General features: G+C 48.6%; 1 pseudogene across 1 annotated transcript; it reads left to right on the top strand.

Annotated features, from left to right (window-relative positions):
- Nucleotides 1-2,103: 2,103 nt before the first annotated feature.
- Nucleotides 2,104-21,868, top strand: LOC311603459 (large ribosomal subunit protein P1-like; annotated as a pseudogene). Its single transcript has 2 exons — nucleotides 2,104-2,148; nucleotides 21,552-21,868. The product of its transcript is annotated as a large ribosomal subunit protein P1-like (transcript).
- Nucleotides 21,869-22,164: the final 296 nt, after the last annotated feature.

Genomic DNA, 22,164 nt, shown 5'->3' with positions numbered 1-22,164 from the left:
GGAGAATAATGCAAGCCCATTCGAGTTCACGCAGTGTGCGGGAGGAGGAAGCCTATAATCTGGTCTGCTCTAGAGTGGAAGGGCTAGCCGTTCCCGTTATCAGTGTCACGAGCCAGGAGAAGGTCCAGCCCTGAGGTGGTTAAGATGCACTCGATGCTGGTGAATCTCTCTGGTCTCTGGAAGGGGCCAGCTGGGTAGATTTCTTACCTTTGTCCGCAGGGGAGAAAAATGACAGAGATGCAAACCATTTCCACAGTTTCACACACTCACTAGTGGACTAAACCGTACCTCCTTTACGTTGTCCCAAAAGAATTGTTCTGGTACTAGGAGGACACATGGCCCAAAGGGTTCTGGCTATTGTCCCAAGGAGGCTGCCTGGTCTGGCGATCAGTTTCTCTTCATCGTCCCTTTCTTACCTTCAGCCCCAGTACTTGGGTCTGATTCAAGCAAGTGATTAGAAGCCTGGGGACCCACAGGTGTTGAATCGTTGCCTATGTCAGAAACACTTCATTATAGCAACAGGCCCAGAGGCTTGGGACACAGTGTGGTATGGGGCTTGCTAGCTGGTGTGAGGCCCTGGGTTGGCTCCTGGGCACGGCCAAAATGAACACACGTTAGTCTGTGTGGAAAGGGCTCAATTGAAAAGGCGTGGGACAGTAAGCACCTTTATCTTACATGTAAAGTGGTCCAGGATCTAGATGCCATGTTTATTAGGGGGAGCAATTTGTGATCAGTTCTACGAAAACAATGATTCATTAGTTTTTGTTTTTGTTTTTGTTTTTGTTTTTTTGTTTTGTTTGCTTGCTTGTTTTGGCCAATCATAAGACTAACATCACAGGTAACTATCAAGACAATGTAGTAATTTAAATCTGGATCTAGTATGGTAAAGTTTTCCAGCAAATAGACTTAGCTCTGTATCCTGGCTCCCCCACCTTAGGCAAATTAAGCAATCTGTACTTGGTTTCCTCAGTGCTAAAATGGAGATAATAACTGTGCCTGCCTATTGAGACTGTTATAAGCATTCAGCAAAGCAAATGGGCATAGAGAGAGAGAGCTTACTACAGCTCCTAGGCATGCAGAAACATGGGATGAGGGTTGTTATTATGACTTTGATGGTGGTCAGCCAGAGAAAGAGACAGGGCCTATATGGCACAGAATAACAAGGTTCTGGGTTCCTACTGTGCATCATACATTGCATTCAGACGTGAGCAAGATACAGTTATATTTTCAGAGTCTGGAATTCGGTAAAGGGCAAGAGACATATAAATACACTATAGTACATGGCCACACCAGAAATAGCAGGCGTGACGGATAAAAGGAAGCAGGGAGTGAGGGACCCTATAGGGCAAAGTTTCTAGGTGACTTCTGAGTTGGCCTTTGGTGGTGGGCTGTTATAGAGCTATTCAAGGCATTGAACCGCTCTAAGGCACAGACTCATAAAACAATGAATTTGGATTTGCTTAGGCTAAGGCTAAAATATACATGGGGGGTGGAGCTAAGTGGTTGGGGGAAGGGAGTGAATCTTAACATTTCCATCAATATTGCAGCATCCAAAGCAGAGGAGGTTAAAGGTAGCTTAAGAATCGGTAACTGTGGCCAGGTTTCTATGAGCCTGGTACTGGGTGAGTTCAGTTTGTCCGAAGGCTTAGTGAAGGCAGCGGTGGGAATTCAGAGGGAACAAGTGGAAACTAGGGGGAAGGACTGCCTCGCCTTGGTGATGGAGTTGATGCGAGTGGTGAGGGGGGACAGAGGACTCTGAGTTCATTTCTAGGTTTACCAAGTTTGACACATAGGGAGGCATATGCCCCTGGTGACTTTGCGTCCATAGAAAGCAGCACAGGTTTGGGGGACATGGACGTTAAGTTGCATGTGGACCATGCTAGGTTTGCAATACCTGTAGGATCCATCTAAGGGGAGGTGGACATGCTCACAGTGACCCATGAGATCATTGGGTTTATTCAGAGCACAAGGTCTATGGTCCTGGGGTAAGGTTTCACATGAGCCTCCTGTTATGCCATCTTGTCAAATGGTGGCCTCATTTGGTCCTCACAACAACAGTCCAATGAGACAGACATTGGAATCTTCACTTCATAGGAGTGGAACATGAGCCAGGAGATTGCAAGCACATCGGCTAAGGGCCCACAGCTGGTAAGTAGCAGACCTGAGATTTCAATACAAACTTCATGACTCTGAAGCCCGAGCTGCTTAACCACATTACTGGATCATTAGAATCTGACTCTAGTTGTATGAGCTACTTCCTCTGAGATTTTTTTTTTTAATGCTCAACTATCTCTAAGTTGGTGTCGGAGAGATGACTCAGCAAGTAAAGCGCTTGCTGCCAAGGCTGAAGACCTGAGTTCCATTCCAAAGACCTACACGATGGAAAGGCATAACTCTACAAACAAACAAACAAACAAACAAACAAGAAACACATATACACACTCTGGAGGCCAAGGCAGGGAGATCTCTGTATTTTCCATGTATCTATTTGTGTGTGTGTGTGTGTGTGTGTGTGTGTGTGTGTGTGTGTGTGCGCGCGTGCGCGCGCGCTTCGGTCACAGTGGTATGGAGGTCGGAAGGCAGCTTTCGGGAGTCAGTCCTTCCCTTCCGTTTCCTCCTGGCTTCCAGTGATTGAATCAAGTCACCAGGCTTGCTGTGTCAGCCAAGCGCTTGACCAGCTGAGCCAGCTGCTGCTGCTTCTCTTTTAGATTTGTTTATTTGTGTATTTTATGCATATGAGTACTTTCTCCACATGTACATCTGCACACCAGAAGGTGGCATCAGATAGGTGTGAGCTGCCGTGTGGGTTCTGGGAATTGAACTCAGGATCTTCAGAAGGGCACTGAGTGCCCTTAACCACTGAGCCATCTTTCCAGCCCCTCAGCTGAGCTATCTTGCTGGTCCCCTTAAATCAATTTTGCTTGCTTTTTTTGAGAAAGGGTCTTATTATTTAGTCTTGGCTGGCCTGGAAATTGCTAGTAGACCAGACTGGCCTTGAACTATGGAGACCCGACTGCTTCTGCCTCCTGAGTGCTGGGATTACAGGAGTGTGCCACCATGCCCTCCCCGAAACAGATTTGAAATGGAGTAGCTGGTTATGGTGTCCTATACCTGTAACCCCACATTTGAGAAGTGGATATAGAAGGCACACCTCTGAAAGATAGTTCAAGGCTATCTTTGGCTGCATACCAAGTCTGAGACCAACATGAGTGACACAAATTCTTTCTGAGAAAACAAAACAAACCCAGGACAGACCGAACTGATATAACACAGTGACTGTGAAGACAAAGAACTCGAGTTACTTCGACAGCTCTGTCACTGTGTACGGACACCTTGATTTTTGATGTGTGCTTACAGGCTATTGTGAAGCAATATTTTGTCATACTGTTGGCAAATGCATTGTAGTAGACACATTTAGTATTTTTTTTATTAGATGTTAACTTCTTTGTGTGCTCTTTAAAATGGAAGATTAGAAAACAATTGTTCGCTTTCAACCTAAAGGACAATCAGGAAAATATGATGCCAGCTATATGATGCAGTGGTGGCACAGTGACGCTTCTCTCCCGCTTTTCTGGGATAGGCAGCCAGCATAACTTGGGCTCCCAGTGTGCTAAGCTCTGCTCAAAACACTATACAACTATTTTCTTTTTTAAAAGGGGGTGGGCTGGCCGTGGTGGCGCACGTCTTTAATCCCAGTACTGGGGAGGCAGAGGCAGGCGGATCTCTGTGAGTTTGAGGCCAGCCTGGTCTACAAAGTGAGTGTAGGACAGCCAGGGCTACACAGAGAAACCCTGTCTCGAGGGGGGGGGGGCGGGGGGAGAGGAGGGTTTGGGTGGGACCAGAGAATTGGCTCAGCGGCCAACAGTGCACACTGGTCTTGCAGAGGACCTCAGTCTGGTTCTCAGCACATCTATCCATCCAACCGGCACACATGTACACACGTGCAGAGACACATACTTAAAAAAATAATAAAGATAGATCTGTATTAAAAAGTCACAGGGCTGAGGTTGTGTTTTAGTTGCTGGAGTGCTTGCCTAGCCTGAAAGAAGCTCTGAGTTTGAGCCCCAGAACTGTGTGAGCAGGGTACTCTGGCTCATATATGGAAAGAGGAAGCAAAGAGATCAGAAGTTGGAGGTAATTTTTCTCAGCTACATAGTGAAGTCCAGATCAATATCAGATAGTGAGACCATGTCATAAATACACAAAATAGTCACAAGTACCCTCGTAGGTCTTACTATTATGCTTATTTTATAGAGAATAACAGTCTAGGGCACAGAAAGACGTGGCCTGCATTTTATTAACCACCCGGAGTGGCGCCCCTGGAATCTGAGGCCAGGGTAGTGTTCCCAATGTCTGCATGTCCAGAGGCTAAGTAAGAAAAAACTAAGTAACAACCTTGCAGGCTCCGGAAGGGTAGAAGGGCTCCTTACTGCGGGTTTCCCCGGCACATCCCAATGGTCTCGGAGCCCCCTGTCTCCCTCTCCACACCCTCCCGGCGCCAGCGCCCTGCTCTGCCAAGGCCAAGGTGTCTCCTAGCCCTTCCCAGTTCCGGCCTTTACTCCAGGTCAGTTCGCTTCAGCAAGCAGCACACGAGCCCGCCAGTCCACTATTTACTGTTTGGTTTCCACGGTGACACGTAGGCGCCGTCAGCGCCTCCCGTCAGCGGCTCCCACCCGGCGCCGTGACGTCTGCCGGCGGCTTCCGTTATGACCATATTTGGAAAGGCGCTGCGGGCGGGGGGGGGGGGTGGGAGCCGGGCTCCCGCGGCGCCCCGCCCCCCGCCTGGCTCCGCCCCCGCGTGGGCCTGCGGAGCTCTGGGCTGCGCACCCCTCCTCCAACCGGGGCCCTGCGGGGGTGGGCGGGGGTTCGGGTCACCAGCTTCCAAGGGGCTCTGCTAGTGGAGGCAGCAGTCAAAGCTTAGGGCTTGGCTCATCTGTTCCGGGTGGGTGATCTGGGATCACGATTTTCTTTCTCTGTGCCTGGAAATCCTGGAAGCAGTCGTGTTCAAACCCTCGCTCTCTTTGATATGCCTGATTTCAGATTCTTGTCACTGGCGCAGTGGAAAGCTTTCAGGATAGACGTTCTGGGGTCTAGTATTTTCCCTTGGGACATAAGTGACCTTGGGAAGGCCATTTTCTTCTGGCTGGGGGCCGGGTCGTTCTTTTTGCAGCCCTGTCATCGAGTTGGGGAGGTCTTCCATCACCTTCTAACTCACCCCCTCCTGGTGACATAATTGCAAAGTGGGTGAAGTTCCTGAGGACCCCTGCAGTTCTGATGCCTGCACGGGTTGTATGCGCGTGTCTCCTGGGACTTGCTTATATTAGACGCTTAATTAACTTTAGTTAATTGATGATTGAATGGATCCGAGGCAGGTTTCACCTTCATAAGTCCGGACCCCGCAATTCCTTTTACAGCCGGAGAGAATATTGAGATGATTAATAATCGCGCGGCAGGGTTGCTGATGTAAAACGATTTGCGGATGTAAAGGGCAATAAACATGCGGATGTAAAGGAACCCATCGAGATTCCAGAAGTCTCTGAGGAGCCGTGGGTGTGTGCGGCAGGGCCGTGGGGGCGGGGGTGGGGCGGCAGTGCCGCAGTGGCTATGGCAATTAGCGAGATGAGTGGGGCTAATTCCTCGGACGGCTTATCTCCCTCCAACGCCAACACACTCCCCTGCCCTGCAGTGCTCTGGTCGCCCACGACCCCCCACCTCCAGGTCCTTTTGGCCACAGGAGTGGGTGTTTTCCAGAATTTCGAAGCTGGAAGAGACTTCAGAGATTAAACTTGTTATTTCACAGACCAGGACACTAAAGCTTGTAGACGTTGGTTCACCCAATCAAGCTTGAACAGAGTTAGAAACAGATAAAAGTCGGATTTCTGGCTTCAAACTGTGTCTTAGTGGGTCTAGAGGTGTGCCTAACCCTGAGCCCTAGTGCTTGGCTTAGCTGATGTACAGTTGAGCTAAATCTTACATTTAGCGTATCTAAGGTCTCCTACTGTCACACTTCAGCAACAGAACGAGATGATTGTCAAGAGGTGTTTTACTCCTTGGAGGCACTAGCATTCCTCTCGAGCACGGCTGGATCTTTGCCTAGGGATGGGTGAGAACGGTAGTCATCTGTGTTGAAACCCCGTTAGACCAGCTTTTGTAAACCATAGGCAGCTTGTTCAGACTGCAGCCGGTGGATCATCCCTGCCGGTATGGATCATCCCTGCTTGGAAGGTTTCTAGGTTCTCAGAGTCTGGTTCAAGGGAGGTACCCGTCAAAATTCCCTTTCAGCTTCACCCGGGTTCTTCTCGCAACCTCTCTCCTAACCTCCAGGCTGGCTGAGAACACTGGCGCCTCCTGGTTGCCCGGAATCTCTCACCAGCTGATTTGAGGAGTGGTCTGGGACACGCCCCCCCCCCCGCCCCGCCTTCCCTCTGACTGTACTGGGAGCTGTTAGCCTCGGAACGGCAGCTCTGCCACCTAGTGGTTGTGGGAACCAAGTGCGCGTCCTCACAGAGACGAGAGAGCCTGCGAGAGTCTGTTGTGAGGAGGTCAGGGGACCAAGTGTGTGAGTTGTTTTTCCTGTTCTACAGAGGCCCTCCCGGGGAATGAAAACCAGGTTGGCATGCTTGGCAGCAAGCACCTCTGACCTGTCGAGCCATGTTGAGGCTCACTCTGAGGGGAAGAGCCAGTCTGACAGATGACACCAAAACCAAAATAAAACGCTATAAAACTAGCTGTTTTCTCTCCGTGCCTTATTTCTGAGGACTTGTTTCCTGCGCACATAGGAAAACAGTTTTCTAATTTCTCTTGCCAGGACTGCTTTTCAAAACCCACTCTCCTCTTTCCAACCTTATTTCAAGTCCCACCTTTGAGATAAGTTTCGCGACTCTCTTCTCTCATAAACCTTTTGTAACTTAGCTGCAGGCAGAGGGACACACGGTGTCCTTATAGACTGCCTCCCCTTCTCTTAAAACAACAACAACAACAACAAAAGAACTTAATTTGTTGTTGTGGCATGCGTGTGTATGATGTGTGTATGTGTGTGGTTGTATGTGCCACGGTGTATATGAGGAGGTCAAAGGGCAACTTTGTGGAGCTGGTTTCTCTCCTTCCATCTTTATAAAGGTTCTGGTAATGGAATTCAGCCATCGGGTTTGTGAGGCAAATGCTTCTACCGTCTGAGCTATTTGGTCGGCCCTCTTTCTTTTCTTTTCTTTTCTATTCATTCATTCATTCCTTCGATCTTTACTTTTATTTTTTGAGACTGAGTTTGGCTATGTAGTGCACACTGGCTTTAAACTCATGATCCCCCTGTGCCGGTCCCCTGCCTGTTGGGAGTAGGGGTATGTGCCACCATGTGGAGCCTATATGCTGGCTTCTTCACTGCTTTCCTTGGAGATGGGGGGTCATATGTTATCTTTTGTCTTTATAGATGTCCCCCCATAGGACCCTCCATAGGGCTGGGGACAAAAATGGCTCTCCACAAGTCATTGCTTACTAACTGGTCATTTCTGCAGACCCTGCTCTGGACCTTTGCAGAACTCCTTCTAGAACCCTGCTCTGGACCTTTGCACACATAAGCCCTTCTAGAACTCCTAGCTCTTGGTGGTGGTGGGGTGCAGAGGGTGATTTAATCAAACATGGCCTTGCACAACGCGCAGTTTCACAAGAGAAACACTACCACCCGGAGAGAGATGAGGAAGTTTGCAGTAGACTCAGAAAAATGAGGAGGGTAGCCACCAGGAAAGGAGGAAGACCACAGAGAGGGGTCCTCTGCGCCTGGGCTTGGAGAGACAGCACAGCCTTCAGAGCTGGCCTCAAGTCCAGGCTCCCTTTGCTGTGTGGCCTTGGATGGTTTTCGCTGTGGTCCCAGCTTTCTTCTACGTAAACAAGTGCTGGGGTGCAAGCTGGGTTGCCCCGTTTATAAACACACCAGGCAAGGATTGAGCACTCGGGGACTAGTGATGAGGTTTCCAGCTTTCTGGTTTGCCTCTGAGTCGAGGTTGCCTTGTCTGTTCCATGGTTGTTGACTACTCCATGTCCTGGGCTAGATTTATAGTGTGTGTAGGCGTGACGATATCTGCCTCCAAAGACGGCTGTGTTATGGGCTTATAAAATGCCTGGTGTGTGTGTGTGTGTGTGTGTGTGTGTGTGTATGTGTGTGTGTGTGTGTATGTGTGTGTGTGTGTGTATCTCAGGAGCTCAAAGTCAAGAGTCACCACAAATGGGGTTCCAAAAATCCTAGAGGTTTTAAGAAAGACAGAACTCGAGGACTTAGAACAAGACCGGCCGGCTAGCCAGCTTGCAGGGGAGGCGAGGTTGGGGCTGGGCCATAAGCGTGTGTCATTTCTGAAGCAACCAGGAATGATCGGGCCTCAAGAGGTGTAAGCAGCTCATCCCTTCACTCCAGGAACGGCTCGGGCCCCAGGGCTGTGCTGAGGGTGTGGGGCCAGTAAAGCTGGATGCCAGCCAGGGCCCATAGGTTCTCCTGCCCTCCTCCCAGGGAGGGGGGCTTGAGCCTCTGAGGGTGTGTTCTGGGTGGGCCTTGGCAACCCATTGTTGTTGCCTGTGTGTGGGGATGGCCCAGGGGCATCTTGGCCCCGGTCATGGACTCTTGGGCCATGTGAACGAAGAGCCTGCCCGCACAGCTCCGTGCCCTCGGAGCTGCAGTTCCAAGCCTTAACTGAGGGCACCCTGGGACTGATTGCCAGTAATTATCGGGGAGGTGAGGGGAAGGAGGGTTGTGGGAGCCACATTCATTTCAATTCCCTTCAACTGCGTGTGTGGAAAAGTACTAACCGGCCTATGCAAATGGCTGCCTCTTTCTTTCAGTTCTTTTTGAAGAAGGAAGCAGGTTGCAAAATCATACAGTGTCAGTGTTGCAATCTCAATGTCTTGGGGATCATAATACGGCGGACCCCACACTTGACAGCTCTTGTCCCCTGTGAGACAGCACACCGGTGCCTTGTGCTTTAAAACTGATGAAGGCCAGGCCTCTCCCATTAAGTAAGCTGTTCTTTGGGGATCCCAAACAAGGTTAAAGTTAAGCAGACTAGCCTTGGAGCTGCTGTTTGAAGAGTACAAAGGAAACTGGAAATCTCCTTCTTCCAATTTCTAGTAATAGCTATGGGGGGGGGGTCCTGATGAGGAAGCCCTGTGTAGGAACCAGACAAACAAACAAACAAACACCACAAAACAAAATAACAATAAACCTTAAAACTCACCCTCTCAAATAAAAACAAATGAACAAACAAACAAAACCAAAACAAACTACCACCACCACCACCACCAACCACCAAGAACAACAATAAAAAACCCCAGCTTGCAAAGTCATGAGGGTGCAGATACTGGTTGTACAGTGGGACGGTAAATGCAGACTTTTTTTCTTCTCTTTGCTTGCTTGTACTTTTTGTTTGTTTGTTTTCTTATTTATTTTTTTCCGAGATAGAGTTTCTCTGTGCAGCCTTAGCTAGCCTGGATTTGCTCTGTAGCCCTGGCTGTCCTGGACTCCCTTTGTAGACCAGGCTGGCCTCGGAACTCACATCAATCCCCCTGCCTCTGCCTGCCAAATGCTGGGATTAAAGGCGTGCACCACCACACCTGGCCATTAGCCATTTTAAACAATAGTCTCATCTGTGAACTTTCTCAGAAAGGAGAGTGAGTTGTTTTGTAGGAGGATTGGCCCGTGGTGTTGAACCGTCTAGGCTGCCAGGCAGGGCGGGAAATCAGAGCAGGAGAGACGGGAGGGCCCCTTCCCCTCTCTCCCCCCTCTGGTCTGAACTATGCTGTTTCACACAGCGCACAAAAGGTATTCCACATTTAGATGTGGTTCCGTCTCAAGATGTCCCGTTTAGTGCATCAGCCATCAACAGAATCCAAAACACTTCCAGTCCCCAGCGGCTTGAATAACAGGTATTCCACTTGCAAGGACTCCCAGTTGCTGTGTTTTCGGAGGAAATTACATACTCATCCTTCCTTCCTTCCTTCCTTCCTTCCTTCCTTCCTTCCTCCTTCCCTTCCTTTCTTCTTTTCTTTTCTTTTGGTTTTCTGAGACAGAGTTTCTCTGTGTAGCCTTGGCTCTCCTGAAACTCTCTGTAGACCAGGCTGGCCTCGAACTCAGAGCTCTGCCTCCCTCTGCCTCCTGAGTGCTGGGATTAAAGGCATGTGCCATCACTGCCTGGCTAAATCCTCTTTACAGTTGAGAAAAGTACTTCTCCCCACAAGTATAAAATTGGAATATGGTAGGCGATATCTAATACAGTTGTTTTGTTGTAATTTTCTTTCTTTCCGTCTTTGTTTTGTCTTGGTAGGAGTTGAACTTGTGGCTTCATGCATTCAAGGTTAGCAGCCTCCTGCCGAGTTACATTTGCCATTTTGCTCTTGTTTTTTGAGATAGGATAACACAGAGATGGAGAGATGGCTCAGAGCTTAAGAGCACTGTCTGCTCCTCCAGAGGTTTTGAGTTCAATTCCCAGCAACCACATGGTGGCTCACAGCCATCTGTAATGTGATATAATGCCCTTTTCTGGCCTGCAGGTGTACATGCAGGCAGAGCACTGGATACATAATAATAAATAAATCTTAAAAAAGAAAAAAGATAAGATAACACAATGAAGATCAGGCTGGCTCTAAACTCGTGGTGGTCTTCTTGCCTCTGCCTCTGGGCATGCTGGGAATACAAGGATGTATTGCCATGTCTGCCTCTTAAACATTGTTTTGGGAATTTTCTGAAAAAAAGTTTCTAAGAATAGATACTTGGCACAGCATGTGCTTGGAAATTGCTTCTGACTTCTAGCCTGTCTGTCTTTTTCAGGGTGGGGAGGTGTGTGACATAGTGGTTGTTTCTCCTGCTGGGTGGAGCGCCACCCCCTCACTCCCCCCCAGCTGGTTTGCTCATTTGTTTTAGGTTTTTGGAGACAGGCTCTCACCATATAGCCCAGGCTTGCCTCAAACTTGGCATCCCCAGCCTCCAAAGTGCTGGATTACAGGTGTGTAGCACCATGTCTGATATTCAAAAGTGGGCTTTGTTAATATGGACCAGGGTCTAGAGAAGTGTCTCAGCAATTAAGAATGCCAGAGGACCCAGGTTCGGTTCACAGCACCAGGTTTGTAACTCTAGAGGCTGTGTGTGTGTGTGTGTGTGTGTGTGTGTGTGTGTATCTGATGCCTCTGGGCTCTGAGGGCACCTGCACTCATATGCACCTATTCCAATTCAAGTGCACACACACACACACACACACACACACACACACACACACACACACACACAGAAGCAAATATTTAACAAATACAGAACACTTCATAAGTTTGCACAGGGGCAAGTGAGCCTCTGTGTCCTTTCAGTTTTAGCGTGTGTGAGGCCTCAGCAGGTTTGAGTGCAATGAGGAAGGTCCAGATGAGTGGAAGGCAGGTGTGGAGGGCGTGTGTTGACTGGGGGAAGAACGGATGAGCAGAGGAAAGGGCAGGCTGCCAGGGAGAGGAAAACTTAACAGACCAGGCGAACCGTGTCCACATCCGTCACTGGGAGTGAGAATCCTGGCAAACAGAATGAAACCCAGTGACTTGAGGCCCTGAGAGGCCACCTCCATAGGTCACAGGGGGCCCTGGATGTCTGGTCCCTGCTTCGGTGGCTTTCTGTTTCCTCTTGGGCCCTCTTGCCTCCCGCTGTGCCTGTCCTTCAGTTCCTTGAGTGCACTCTGGGCTCTTCCGCATTGTGTGGCCTTTGCGCACTTTGTTCACCTAACAGGAACTCCCAGTTCTCCCAGCCAACCCCTAGGCATCCCTCCACCCCAGGCCTGCCGGACTATTTCCTATAAACCAGGGCTCCCTGTCTTTCTGATAGTCTCAGGGTCCCCTCTGTATGGTACTAGCCCCAAAGCTTCTTGTGGGTGAGAGTGGAGGTGGGGATGGAACAGACAAACAAACAAACAAACAAACAAACAAACAAATCTGTTTCAGCTCACTGTTGGATTGTGAAAAGCTGGTGTACTTTAGACACCCAGTGGGCATTTACGGAAAGAAAAACCAGTTCATTTGAAATCTGTAAAATGCCCCCGCCTCTCTTCAGAAGAGCTTTAATTCTATGTTGATGGATGCCAATGGATTGACTAAGGAACCGATTGGAGCCGGGAGCTGTGGGAGATACTTAGCTACCTCCGGGGTCCCCCTTCCTCCTGCAGCATAAGCTACCAGGCTGTGATTTCCACCTTAATATTGACTCGCTGCGCCCTCTTCTGGCAGCTATGGAATATGAGAAGGACAAAATTCTTGGCGGAAAAAACTTGCTAAAGACGGAGGAGGAGCACAGTTAGTAAAGGCGCTGCAGAATCCACTCACTCTGTTCAGGACCCTTGTCATCCAGAGACGCAAGGAATTGCCGGAACTGAAGGATTCTGGGCCTGGAAGCTACCCTCAGCTACTGAGCCCTTTTCTCCGGCTGCCTCTGCTGCTTTGCATTGTACACCCTCCTTTTTTATTTATTTATTTATTTATTATTTATTTATTTATTTATTTCCAGTTTTTGGTTTTCCGAGACAGGGTTTCTGTGTGTAGCCTTGGCTGTCCTGGACTCGCTTTGTAGACCAGGCTGGCCTTGAACTCACAGTGAACCACTGGCCTTTGCCTCCTGAGTGCTGGGCTTAAAGGCGTGCATCAACACCGCCCTGGGTGCACTACTGCTCAGCTGTTTTTTTTTTAATTAGTCCTTTATATATTCTGCATATTAATTCTTTGTCAGATATGTATGTGACTTTTAAAATGTTTTCTTCCACTCTGTTGGTTGTTATTTTTACTTTGATGACAATTTTCCCCTCCCTCTAATGACGAGGATTTAACTCAGGACCCTGCTTGGCAAATACTGCACCAGCAGGCAGTGCATGCAGCCTAAGGGTGTCTTTTGTTTTTTTGTTTTTTGTTTTCTTTCTGAGACATGATTTCTCTGTGTAGCCTTGGCTGTCCTGGACTCACTCTGTAGACCAAGCTGGCCTTGAACACACAGAGATCCACCTGCCTCTGCCTCCTCAGTGCTGGGATTAAAGGAGTGGGCCACCACGCCTAACCCTAAGAGTGTCTTTTGTTTTTTGAGACAGACTCTCTCTACATAGCTTTGGCTACCTGGAACTCACTCTGTAGACCTAACTGGCCTCAAACTCACAGAGATCCACCTGCGCTGGGAGTTCCCAGAGACTAAAGGCATGCACCACCATGCTGGGCCCAATGCTAACTTTTGCCTTATGTTTGCTTCTAATATAGTTTTAGGCCTTAACTTGAAGTCTTTGTTCTGCTGTGAATTTGTTTTTCCCTTTTCCCACTGGGTCCTGGGAGTTGAACCCAGGGCCTCGCAAGTGACAAGAATATGCTTCTAACTGGGTTACATTCAGAACCCCACTTTGAATTAACCTTGTATATAGTGATAGAGAAAGGTCCAACTCCATTCTTTGTACGTGAATATCCGATCGTTAGACTTTCCTTTGTTAAGGCATAGACTTTTCATTTTAAAAGCACGTTAACTACTTACAGAACCCTGAGAGCACAGGGCTGAGTTGTTGACCTAGTCTCTGGACGCTAGGAATATGGAGAGCCTGGAGGATCCCCTCCCTGAGAGGCAGTGGGAGACTGTTCTTGGTAGAGTGTTCTTATCACTCCTGTCAAAAGGCATTTGACCATTGAAATTATAGTTTATGTCTGTGGTCCTGTAAAGAGGAAAGCATTAATACTAGATATGAAGTAGTTTTCTCTTAAAGTGTATCATTATTACTATTATTACATTATTACTATTATTACTATTACTGTTATTATTTTTAGTGTATGTGCGACGTTAGGCATATGTAGAAGCTAGAGGACATTTTATGGAGTGGTTTTCTCCCTCCCTTGGTGCATGGACTTTAGATGTTAAAAACAGGCCACAGGACTTGTCTAACGAAAGCTTTACTTACCGAGCCATCTTGCCAGCCCTATGTTAACTATTTTTCTAATCTAAAAGTTTGGCTCCCCCCCCCCCCATTTTTAAAAGAAATGAAAATATTTGTATAAAGTCTTGAAAAAAAAATCCCCACTCTTAGCCAGGCTCAGTGGTGTACACCTGTAATCCCAGTACTCAGGGAGGCAGAGGCAGGCAGATCTCTGTGAGTTCGAGGACAGCCTGGTCTACAAAGAGAGTCCAGGACAGCCAAGGCTACACAGAGAAATCCTGTCTCAGGAAAAAAAATTCCCACTCTTTACAAAGGGCATTTTCTGCCACAGGCCCAAGACTGCTTTACACTGCTTTGTAAGCCCTGTCTGCATTCTCTCACGTAAGCAACAAAGCCTAGGATGGGCTGAGGGTGTTCCATGTGTCCCATGCTCCCACATGTCCTGTGAGCTGTAGAGCACCCCAATCTCTGTGGGCTGACAGGGTAACATCACTTTCCTCACAACACACACCTGGTAGATGGCAGATCAGAGACCTGAACCTGGTGTTTTAAATTGGGGGCCACTTGTTGTTTTTAATTATCTGTATTATCAGTATGCCCGGCTAGCAACCAATCAAGACACAGACACTTGTTATATTTTAAAATAGCCTTAGTTAACCTGGGGCAGGGCAGACATTAAACTACTTCCCATAGTGGGGCAGGTATGGAATTCCTGCCCCTATCCCATGCCATCTGCTTCTAATAATTTCTATCAAGCTACCTCCCATCCATAATCCCAAATACTTGCTAATGTTCTTCATCTGGGCCAAATCTCCATCCATGCCTACCACGAGGTTCTTTTCCATCTAGCCCATGGTGGCCTGTCTCTCCTCTACCTCCTCCTCTTCCTCCTCCTCCTCCTCCTTCTTCTTCCTCCCAGAATTCCTCTGTCTCTCTAAGCCCGGGAACCTTAGCCACATCTATCTCATGTGCCCTGCCTAGGTGAGATGGCTTTTTATTAATCAAAAGGTGAGTCACAGAGACAGCAAGCAGTAACTAGCACCAAAATACATCAGACCATCCCCCAACATGAATCCTTGGCATGTCCCATCTCTCCAAAGGCCATGTCCTCTGTGTGACAGGATGTGATGAAATGGTTTCTTAGGCGTGTGTTGTGGTCTTCCATATGAGGATTGCCTGCTGGGTAGGATGTCAGGGGGGTTGGCTGGTCTTGGGGAGGAGGCGACCAGGAGAAGGGTTTGAAGAAAGGGTAATGTCAGAGATGGATCATCAGGGAAAAGCTTTGTGGACCGCAAGGGTTAGTATGTGTGGATGAGAATGGCTTGTCCAGGAGCCCAGCAGATACCCCAAGCTAGAAGGAACTCAAGGCTGGAAGTAGAGGGCTAAGGGCAGGCTGCGGGATGGAGGATGGGGAATTTGGGCTTGAGCCAATGTTTTGTGGGAGGGTCTTTGGTTCCTTGAGCTGTGAAATCTCAACTTGAGTCTTCACTAAGTTAGACAGTTTATGGCTTGCCTTGATGCACTCTTAGAGATGTGAAATGTTCACATAGTTGTCGACTCAACATTGGTGGGGGGAACCTCTGTCTATTTGGGCAGCCATTATAGGGCCAGGTCCGCCAGAATGCCTCTAATGGAGAACAAGTCCCCCCTTAATTAAGTCTACAAATCCCTTTACAATTTGCAAGTGGTAGCAGGCGCCTGTCTGGAGTAATACGACCAGCAGAGGGCACTCTTCAGCGAGACAAAGATTGACAGGAACCCTGCTATCTGCTGTAACCTTGTGCATTTCTGACTGCCTTTCTACCGCGTGGGTTCTGGGCATTGAAGTTGGGTTGTCAGGCTTGGTGGCCAGTACCTTTACCTGCTGAGCGAGCTGTCTAGCCAGCCCCACTGACTGCATCTTTATGGTAAAAACCATCAAAGTTCTTCTAGCCTCTTGAAATGTATCATACATTCCTATTGTTGCTTCGTGTGTGTGTGTGTGTGTGTGTGTGTGTGTGTGTGTGTGTGTGTGTGTGTGTGTGTGTGTGTGTACCCAGTGCTCAACTACTGAGATTAACCGTTCCCCCACCCCGGGCCCACAATACATCACTGTTCTCTATAGTCTCTGTCTTATGCAACCACACATCAGAACTTCCTGTTCTTGCTCTCACCCAGTTCGCGTTGGCCAGAGTTCATCACCCCTTCCTCACCCTTCGCCTCCAGCGTTTGGTACCCATCATTCCCATCGCCAGCTTCTGAAATGCTTCTTTAGTTTTATTAAACAGCAGGCTAGCCTTTAGTCATGCCTGTGGCATCCTCGAAGCCCACACAGCTTAGCAGTAAGTAGGGCTCTGGATTGAAATGGGGGATGGGGGGGGGTCAGAGCCTTAGCGAATTATCTGATGCCCCACTGTCTTTGTGGTTTCCACTGTGCCCAAGGGGCTAGCATGTGTCATCACACTGGGTTCTTCTAGATATTGTTACCGTGATGGGGAAATACCCCAGGGAGCCAAAAAAAAAAAAAAAAAAAAAAAAAAAAAAAAAAATTCCTGCCCAGGCAGGGAGCTGCCTTCCCCGAATCCAGGGCTCCTGACCTCAGCCCCCTGGCAGCCAATCAACAAAAGAGCTGTTGCAAACTGACTAGCAAATGAAGGCCTGGCAAAGGCGCAGTTGAGCCCAAACAAACAGATTTGGGTGAGGCTGGGAGGAGCATCAGGAATGGCGTCATCCGGCTGCAGGCCAGGCCGTTGCCTGGTGACAGCTTGTTCATTTACCAGCCAACAGCTGAGCCAGTTCTCTGAGGGGGAAGCCCGGGGTGGGGATGGGGCCGGTGAGGGGGTTGGGGGTGCTGGTGCCCAGGGGAGCCTGGGTTTCTTTAAGTAATAGAAACCACAGGGCGGGCTTGGCTGCTTTCGGAAAGCGAGCAGCACCTTCTTCTCACAGAAGCTGGCGGGAAGCCTGGGGTTGGAGGTTGAGGGAGGCCAGCAGGAGAGCCAGAAGCAGCTACTGCACCGAAGAGGAGGCCGATGGAAAAGCTGGAAGACCTTCCTGGCAGAAAGGATTCACAGCTGGGATGATTTTCTGGGCAAAAGATGAACTGAAGTTGATTATAGAAGGATGGTGTGTGTGTGTGTGTGTGTGTGTGTGTGTGTGTGTGTGTGTGTACACACAGGTACGTGTGTGGGATCACAATATACATATATATTTTAAAGAACAAAAACAGTACACACACACACACACACACACACACAAATATGGGAGAGGAAGAGTGGACTTGGGAATCTCAGAGGTAGAACGCAGGATACCTTATGCCCTTCAGGAATCTGTCTGTCTGTCTGTCTGTGTCTCTGTGTGTGCATGTATGGGAGGAGTATGTATGTACTTGAGATGTATGTTATTTGAGATAAGGCCTCTCTATGTAGCCTAGGCTAGCCTAGGACTTATTGTATGTGGCAGAGGCTGAGCTTACACTTACCACTCTCCTGCCTCAACTTTCAAGTGCTGGGTCACGAGCCACCATGCCCTGTATATTTTTATGATGATGATCACAAATTCATCAAATGATCTTTTGAGTATTCACGTCTAAGGGGAAAGGTGACTTTAGGACAAAAATGAGACATCCTTTCTGGTCCCTGCAGACTGTCAGTCAAAACCAGTGCAGTGGAGATCATCTTGGACTTCCGTAGACATCTTACTACAAAAGTGTCTGTCCTTCACGGGGACACACACGCCGTGGCTCCACTTCTACAGGGCTCCTTGAGGGTCACATCTGAAGAGGTAGAAAGTGGAATGGGGATTAAGGGCCATATGTGGGTGGGGGAGGCAGTGCTTAGTGAAGGTGGAGTTTGTGTTTGTTCTGGAGGTGGACCGTGTGACGCTCCGACAACAGCACGAATGTGCTTAATGCCATTGAACTGCGCACTTAAAAAAGGCCCCTGCATGTGAGGCCTGGTGGCACAGCACACACCTTTACTCCCAGCACCCGGGAGGCAGAGGGAGTTTGAGGCCAGCCTGGTTTACACAGGCAGTCCCAGGCTAGCCAGTGAGACCCGATCTCCAACAAGCAAGCAAACAAAAACAAGAAGAGGCTAATGGCTCAACAGATGAGTCCCTACTTAGCATACAGGAGACCCTGGGTTCAATACCCAGTAGTACACACACACACACACACACACACACACACACACACACACACACACACAACTAACAAAAAAGTAAAAATGGTAAGCTTTATCTTATATGCATTTTGCCACAGTGAAAGCTGGTGACCTCAGGTTGCCCTGGAGACATGACATTCCTCTCTCTCTCTCTCTCTGTCTTTTTGTCTTTTTCTGGCACTAGGATTAGACAAGTTCTCCACTGAACTGCATCTTAGCCAGGTAGGGACAGGAGCTTTAGGCTGATGCTCAGGCCTGTGGGGTCCTTGAGGGGCTCTTAGTGTCCCCCTTACACCCACTGTGGAGACTGGATCTGAGAGCACTTGGTGGACAGAAACGTGAGTTCATTGCAAGGCTTCTTGTGTGTGTCTCCAGTGTCATGGGCTAGTTGACGACGGGAGGGCAGGCGAGTCGTGGTAGCGACAGAGAAAGAACCGGTGCTTAGAGAGAACCCGGAAGAAGCACCAATGTCTTGGCAAAGTAGGAAAGAAAGTCAGGCCCGTTCTCAGGAGGAGGCCACAGGCCCAGCTCCTGTCTCACAGCCACTCAGAAATCTCCTTCCTTTGCTCTGGCTAAATTGAGAAACAGGTTAAGCTTTGCCCACTCAAGAGGAAATGGAACTAAATAGAACAATGTCAAAATGTCACCGCTCAAATTTCATGAAGGGAAACGGCGTGGTTACAACACACAGCTGGGTGGAAGGCCGTGGAATCTAGAGCAGAGATGCAGTGCTCCCACCAAGGCCCCATCGTAGAGTCCCTTTAACTGTGAGCAATCCATTCAAGGCAACTTCTCAGGTCTAAAGAAATGCCATCAGTCTCTCCCAGCACTTACTGAACACAACTGTATCTGCATGAATTCCCATATGCCAGGCTCTAGCCCGAGTAATACGCAGTCTGTCTTTTAATTCATCCTAAGAACCAATAAATGAGAATAAAAAAAAAACACAGACTCATAATGTTTTGTTTCCTTTTTCCTTTTGAGAATGGATCTCACTGTGTAGCTTGGGCTAGCCTCACACTCTTCATCTTCCTGCCTCAGTTTCTCCCAAGCACTGAGATTTCAAGCATGCACCGTCAGACCAGAGGAAAGTCATGTTTACTAATGTGGCCTTTGTGGTCTGTATCTTATGACCCTTTTCATGGGAATAAAGTCACAACCAGAGAAGCTGAGCAGCTTGCCCATATGCCCACAGCTGGCAGGTAGCAGCGTCAGGATTCAAATCCAAGTCCACGAAACTAAAGCTCCGTTCTTAAACTCTAGTGTGTTGGAGAGACGGCGCTGTTGAGAAGGCCATGAAGCAAAATGGCTACCGAGCATCACGCTGTGGGAGCGATTAGAATGACTGCTAAGTTGCTCTAGCGTGACATTGCATGAGGTCACGATGACATTCAGTGGGGAAGAGCAGCGAAGGTCACGAGCAAGGAAGGATTTGGCTGGCGAGTTAATGAAGCCACAAAGTACACAATGTATAGGATGTGAAACAAGGTTGGCTGTGTCGTGTGTGTGTGTGTGTGTGTGTGTGTGTGTGTGTGTGTGTGTGTGTAAGTTTTGTTGAATGTGTGGTCTGCTGCATGAGCTGTGGTGTGTATGTGTTTTGTGTGTGTATGTGTTGGGGGTGTGTGAGTGGGGGTGTATGTGTAAGTAAGGGAGACTTGCTTGGCCACTGATTTGTGCAACACTGAATCACACACTACAGCAGCCAGCTCTTGGTTCTGAACTGAGCTGGTGCTCCTCGTCTCTCACACACAGTAACTCATTTGTTTTCACAGCCCTACAGTTGCTAGTTATAGTATGTTCCCTGTTATGGGTGAGGGAAATGGCGGCACAGAAAGACCCAGCAGCTTTCTTACACTTAGTTAGAAGCAGAGCTGGGATTTGAAGCCAGGAAAATTGATAGCGCCTCCTCCTCCTCTTCCTCCTCCTCCTCCTCCTCCTCCTCCTCCTCCTCCTCCTCCTCTTCTTCTTCTTCTTCTTCTTCTTCTTCTTCTCCTTCTTTTTCTCTTCTATGGAACCCTTGCTGGCCTGGGTCTTACTCACAGAGATCTACCCATCTCAATCTCTCTCCTGTTCCTCCTCTTTCTTTAAAAATTGTATGTGTGCGGGCTGGAGAGATGGCTCAGTGGTTAAGAGCACCATCTGCTCTTCCAGGGGTCCTGAGTTCAATTCCCAGCAACCACATGGTGGCTCATAACCATCTATTATGAGATCTGGTGTGCAGGTGTACATGCAGGCAGAACACTGTATATGTAATAAATAAATAAATCTTTAAAAAAATTGTGTGTGTGTGTGTCTGTGAGAGAGAGAGAGAGAAAGAGAGAGAAAGAGAGAGAGAGAGAAAGAGAGAGAGAAAGAGAGAGAGAAAGAGAGAGAGAGAGAGAGGTATGTGCATTCTTGTCTGGGTGTGTGCAAACATGCATGGAAGCCAGAGGTTGGTAACTGATGCCTTTCTCAGCTCCTCTCCACTGCAGTTTTTGAGGCAGGGTCTCTCACCAAACCTTTAACCCATTCATTTGTCTAGACTGTCTGCCTAGTGTGCCCCTGGGATCTGTCTTCCTCTGCACCCCCAGATCAGGGTGTAGATAAGTGACACAGCACTGGAGTTTTGCCTCAGGCCTCATGCTTGCGTGGCGAGCCTTTACTGACTGTATCATTTCCAAGCTCCTCTCTACATCCCCTGCCCCATTTCCGTTTGCTCGTTTTAGAGACAGGGTCTCATTACCCAGCCCAGGGTGGCCTGGAAGTCACCACCTTCCCGTTTCAGTTCTGCAACAGCTGGGCCACTATAACTGGCCAGAAAGGCTTCTAAGTCTGTGGCCTCCATTTCTTTCCATTATTTGCATTTCAGGGATCACATTGTGTCTTAGTGATCGCACAGGGAGAAATGACAGGGCTGCTCTCATTTTGTGGTTGGAGAACCTGCAAACTGTGTGAAACCGTGTTGGCTAAGACCTCTGCACTCCTTCAGCCAGCAGGAGCCAAGACAAGCCTGCCACGGCCCCATGGGGCTTGATACATTCAGTGCTTACTAAGAGCTGGAAAGAGGACTGGCAATTGTTGCACAACCCTTGCAATCTGAGTTTGACCCTCAGAACCCAAGGTGGAAGGGGAGAACCAGTCCCCAAAGCTTGTCCCTGACCGCCACACCCATGCCGTGGCACATTCACACACATGCCGTGGCACATTCACACACATGCCGTGGCACATTCACACACACACCAGCAGCGACAAATTATTTCTAGAAAAAGAACTAGGCGGGTTGGAGAGATGGTTCAGCGGTTAAGAGCACTGGCTGCTCGTCCAGAGGTCATGAGTTCAATTCCCAGTACCCACATGGTGGCTCACAACCATCTATAATGTGATCTGATGCCCTCTTCTGGCGTCCAGGTGTACATGCAGGCAGAACATAATAATAGATGAACAAATCTTAAAAAATCTTAAAAAAGAAAAAAGAAAAAGAACTAGGGGCTTTCCCTCAGCTGCCGCCACGGTGCTCAGTCATTCCTAGGAATCTAAGCGTGTTGGGGTGAGGCTCTCCGAGCTCGCCTGCTTCTACTCTGCCCTTATTCTTCAGGAAGACGAGGTGACAGTCACGGAGGATAAGAACAATGCCCTCATTAAAGCAGCCGGTGTTAACTTTGACTCTTTCTGGCCTGGCTTGTTCGCAAAGGCCCTGGCCAATGTCAACATTGAAGTCTCGTCTGCAATGCAGGAGGCCCTGCGCCAGCCACCGCTGCTGCCCCAGCTGAGGAGAAGAAAGTGGAAGCAAAGAAAGAACAATCTGAGGAGTCTGAAGATGACGTAGGCTTTGCTCTTTTTGACTAAACCTCTGAATTAGGGCCTGGAGAGATGATGGCTCAGCTGTTCAGAGCACTGGCTGCACTCACAGGGGACCTGGGCCCATTCATAGCACTCAACATGGCGGCTCATAACCATGTATAAACTCTAGTCCCCGTGGTCCTGACACCCTCTTCTGGCTACTATAGGCACTGCATGCTTATGGTGCATTGACATACGTGTAGGCAAAACACTCAAACACATAAACTATATCTTTTAAACAAGAGCTAAAAATGTCTGTGAACACTGTATGTTTTATGTTTGTGAAGGGTACATAGACAAAA

This window comes from Acomys minous (assembly GCF_964271855.1).
Source record: "Acomys minous genome assembly, chromosome: 8".
NCBI lineage: Eukaryota > Metazoa > Chordata > Mammalia > Rodentia > Muridae > Acomys > Acomys minous.
This window is presented reverse-complemented; position numbering and strand designations above follow the sequence as displayed.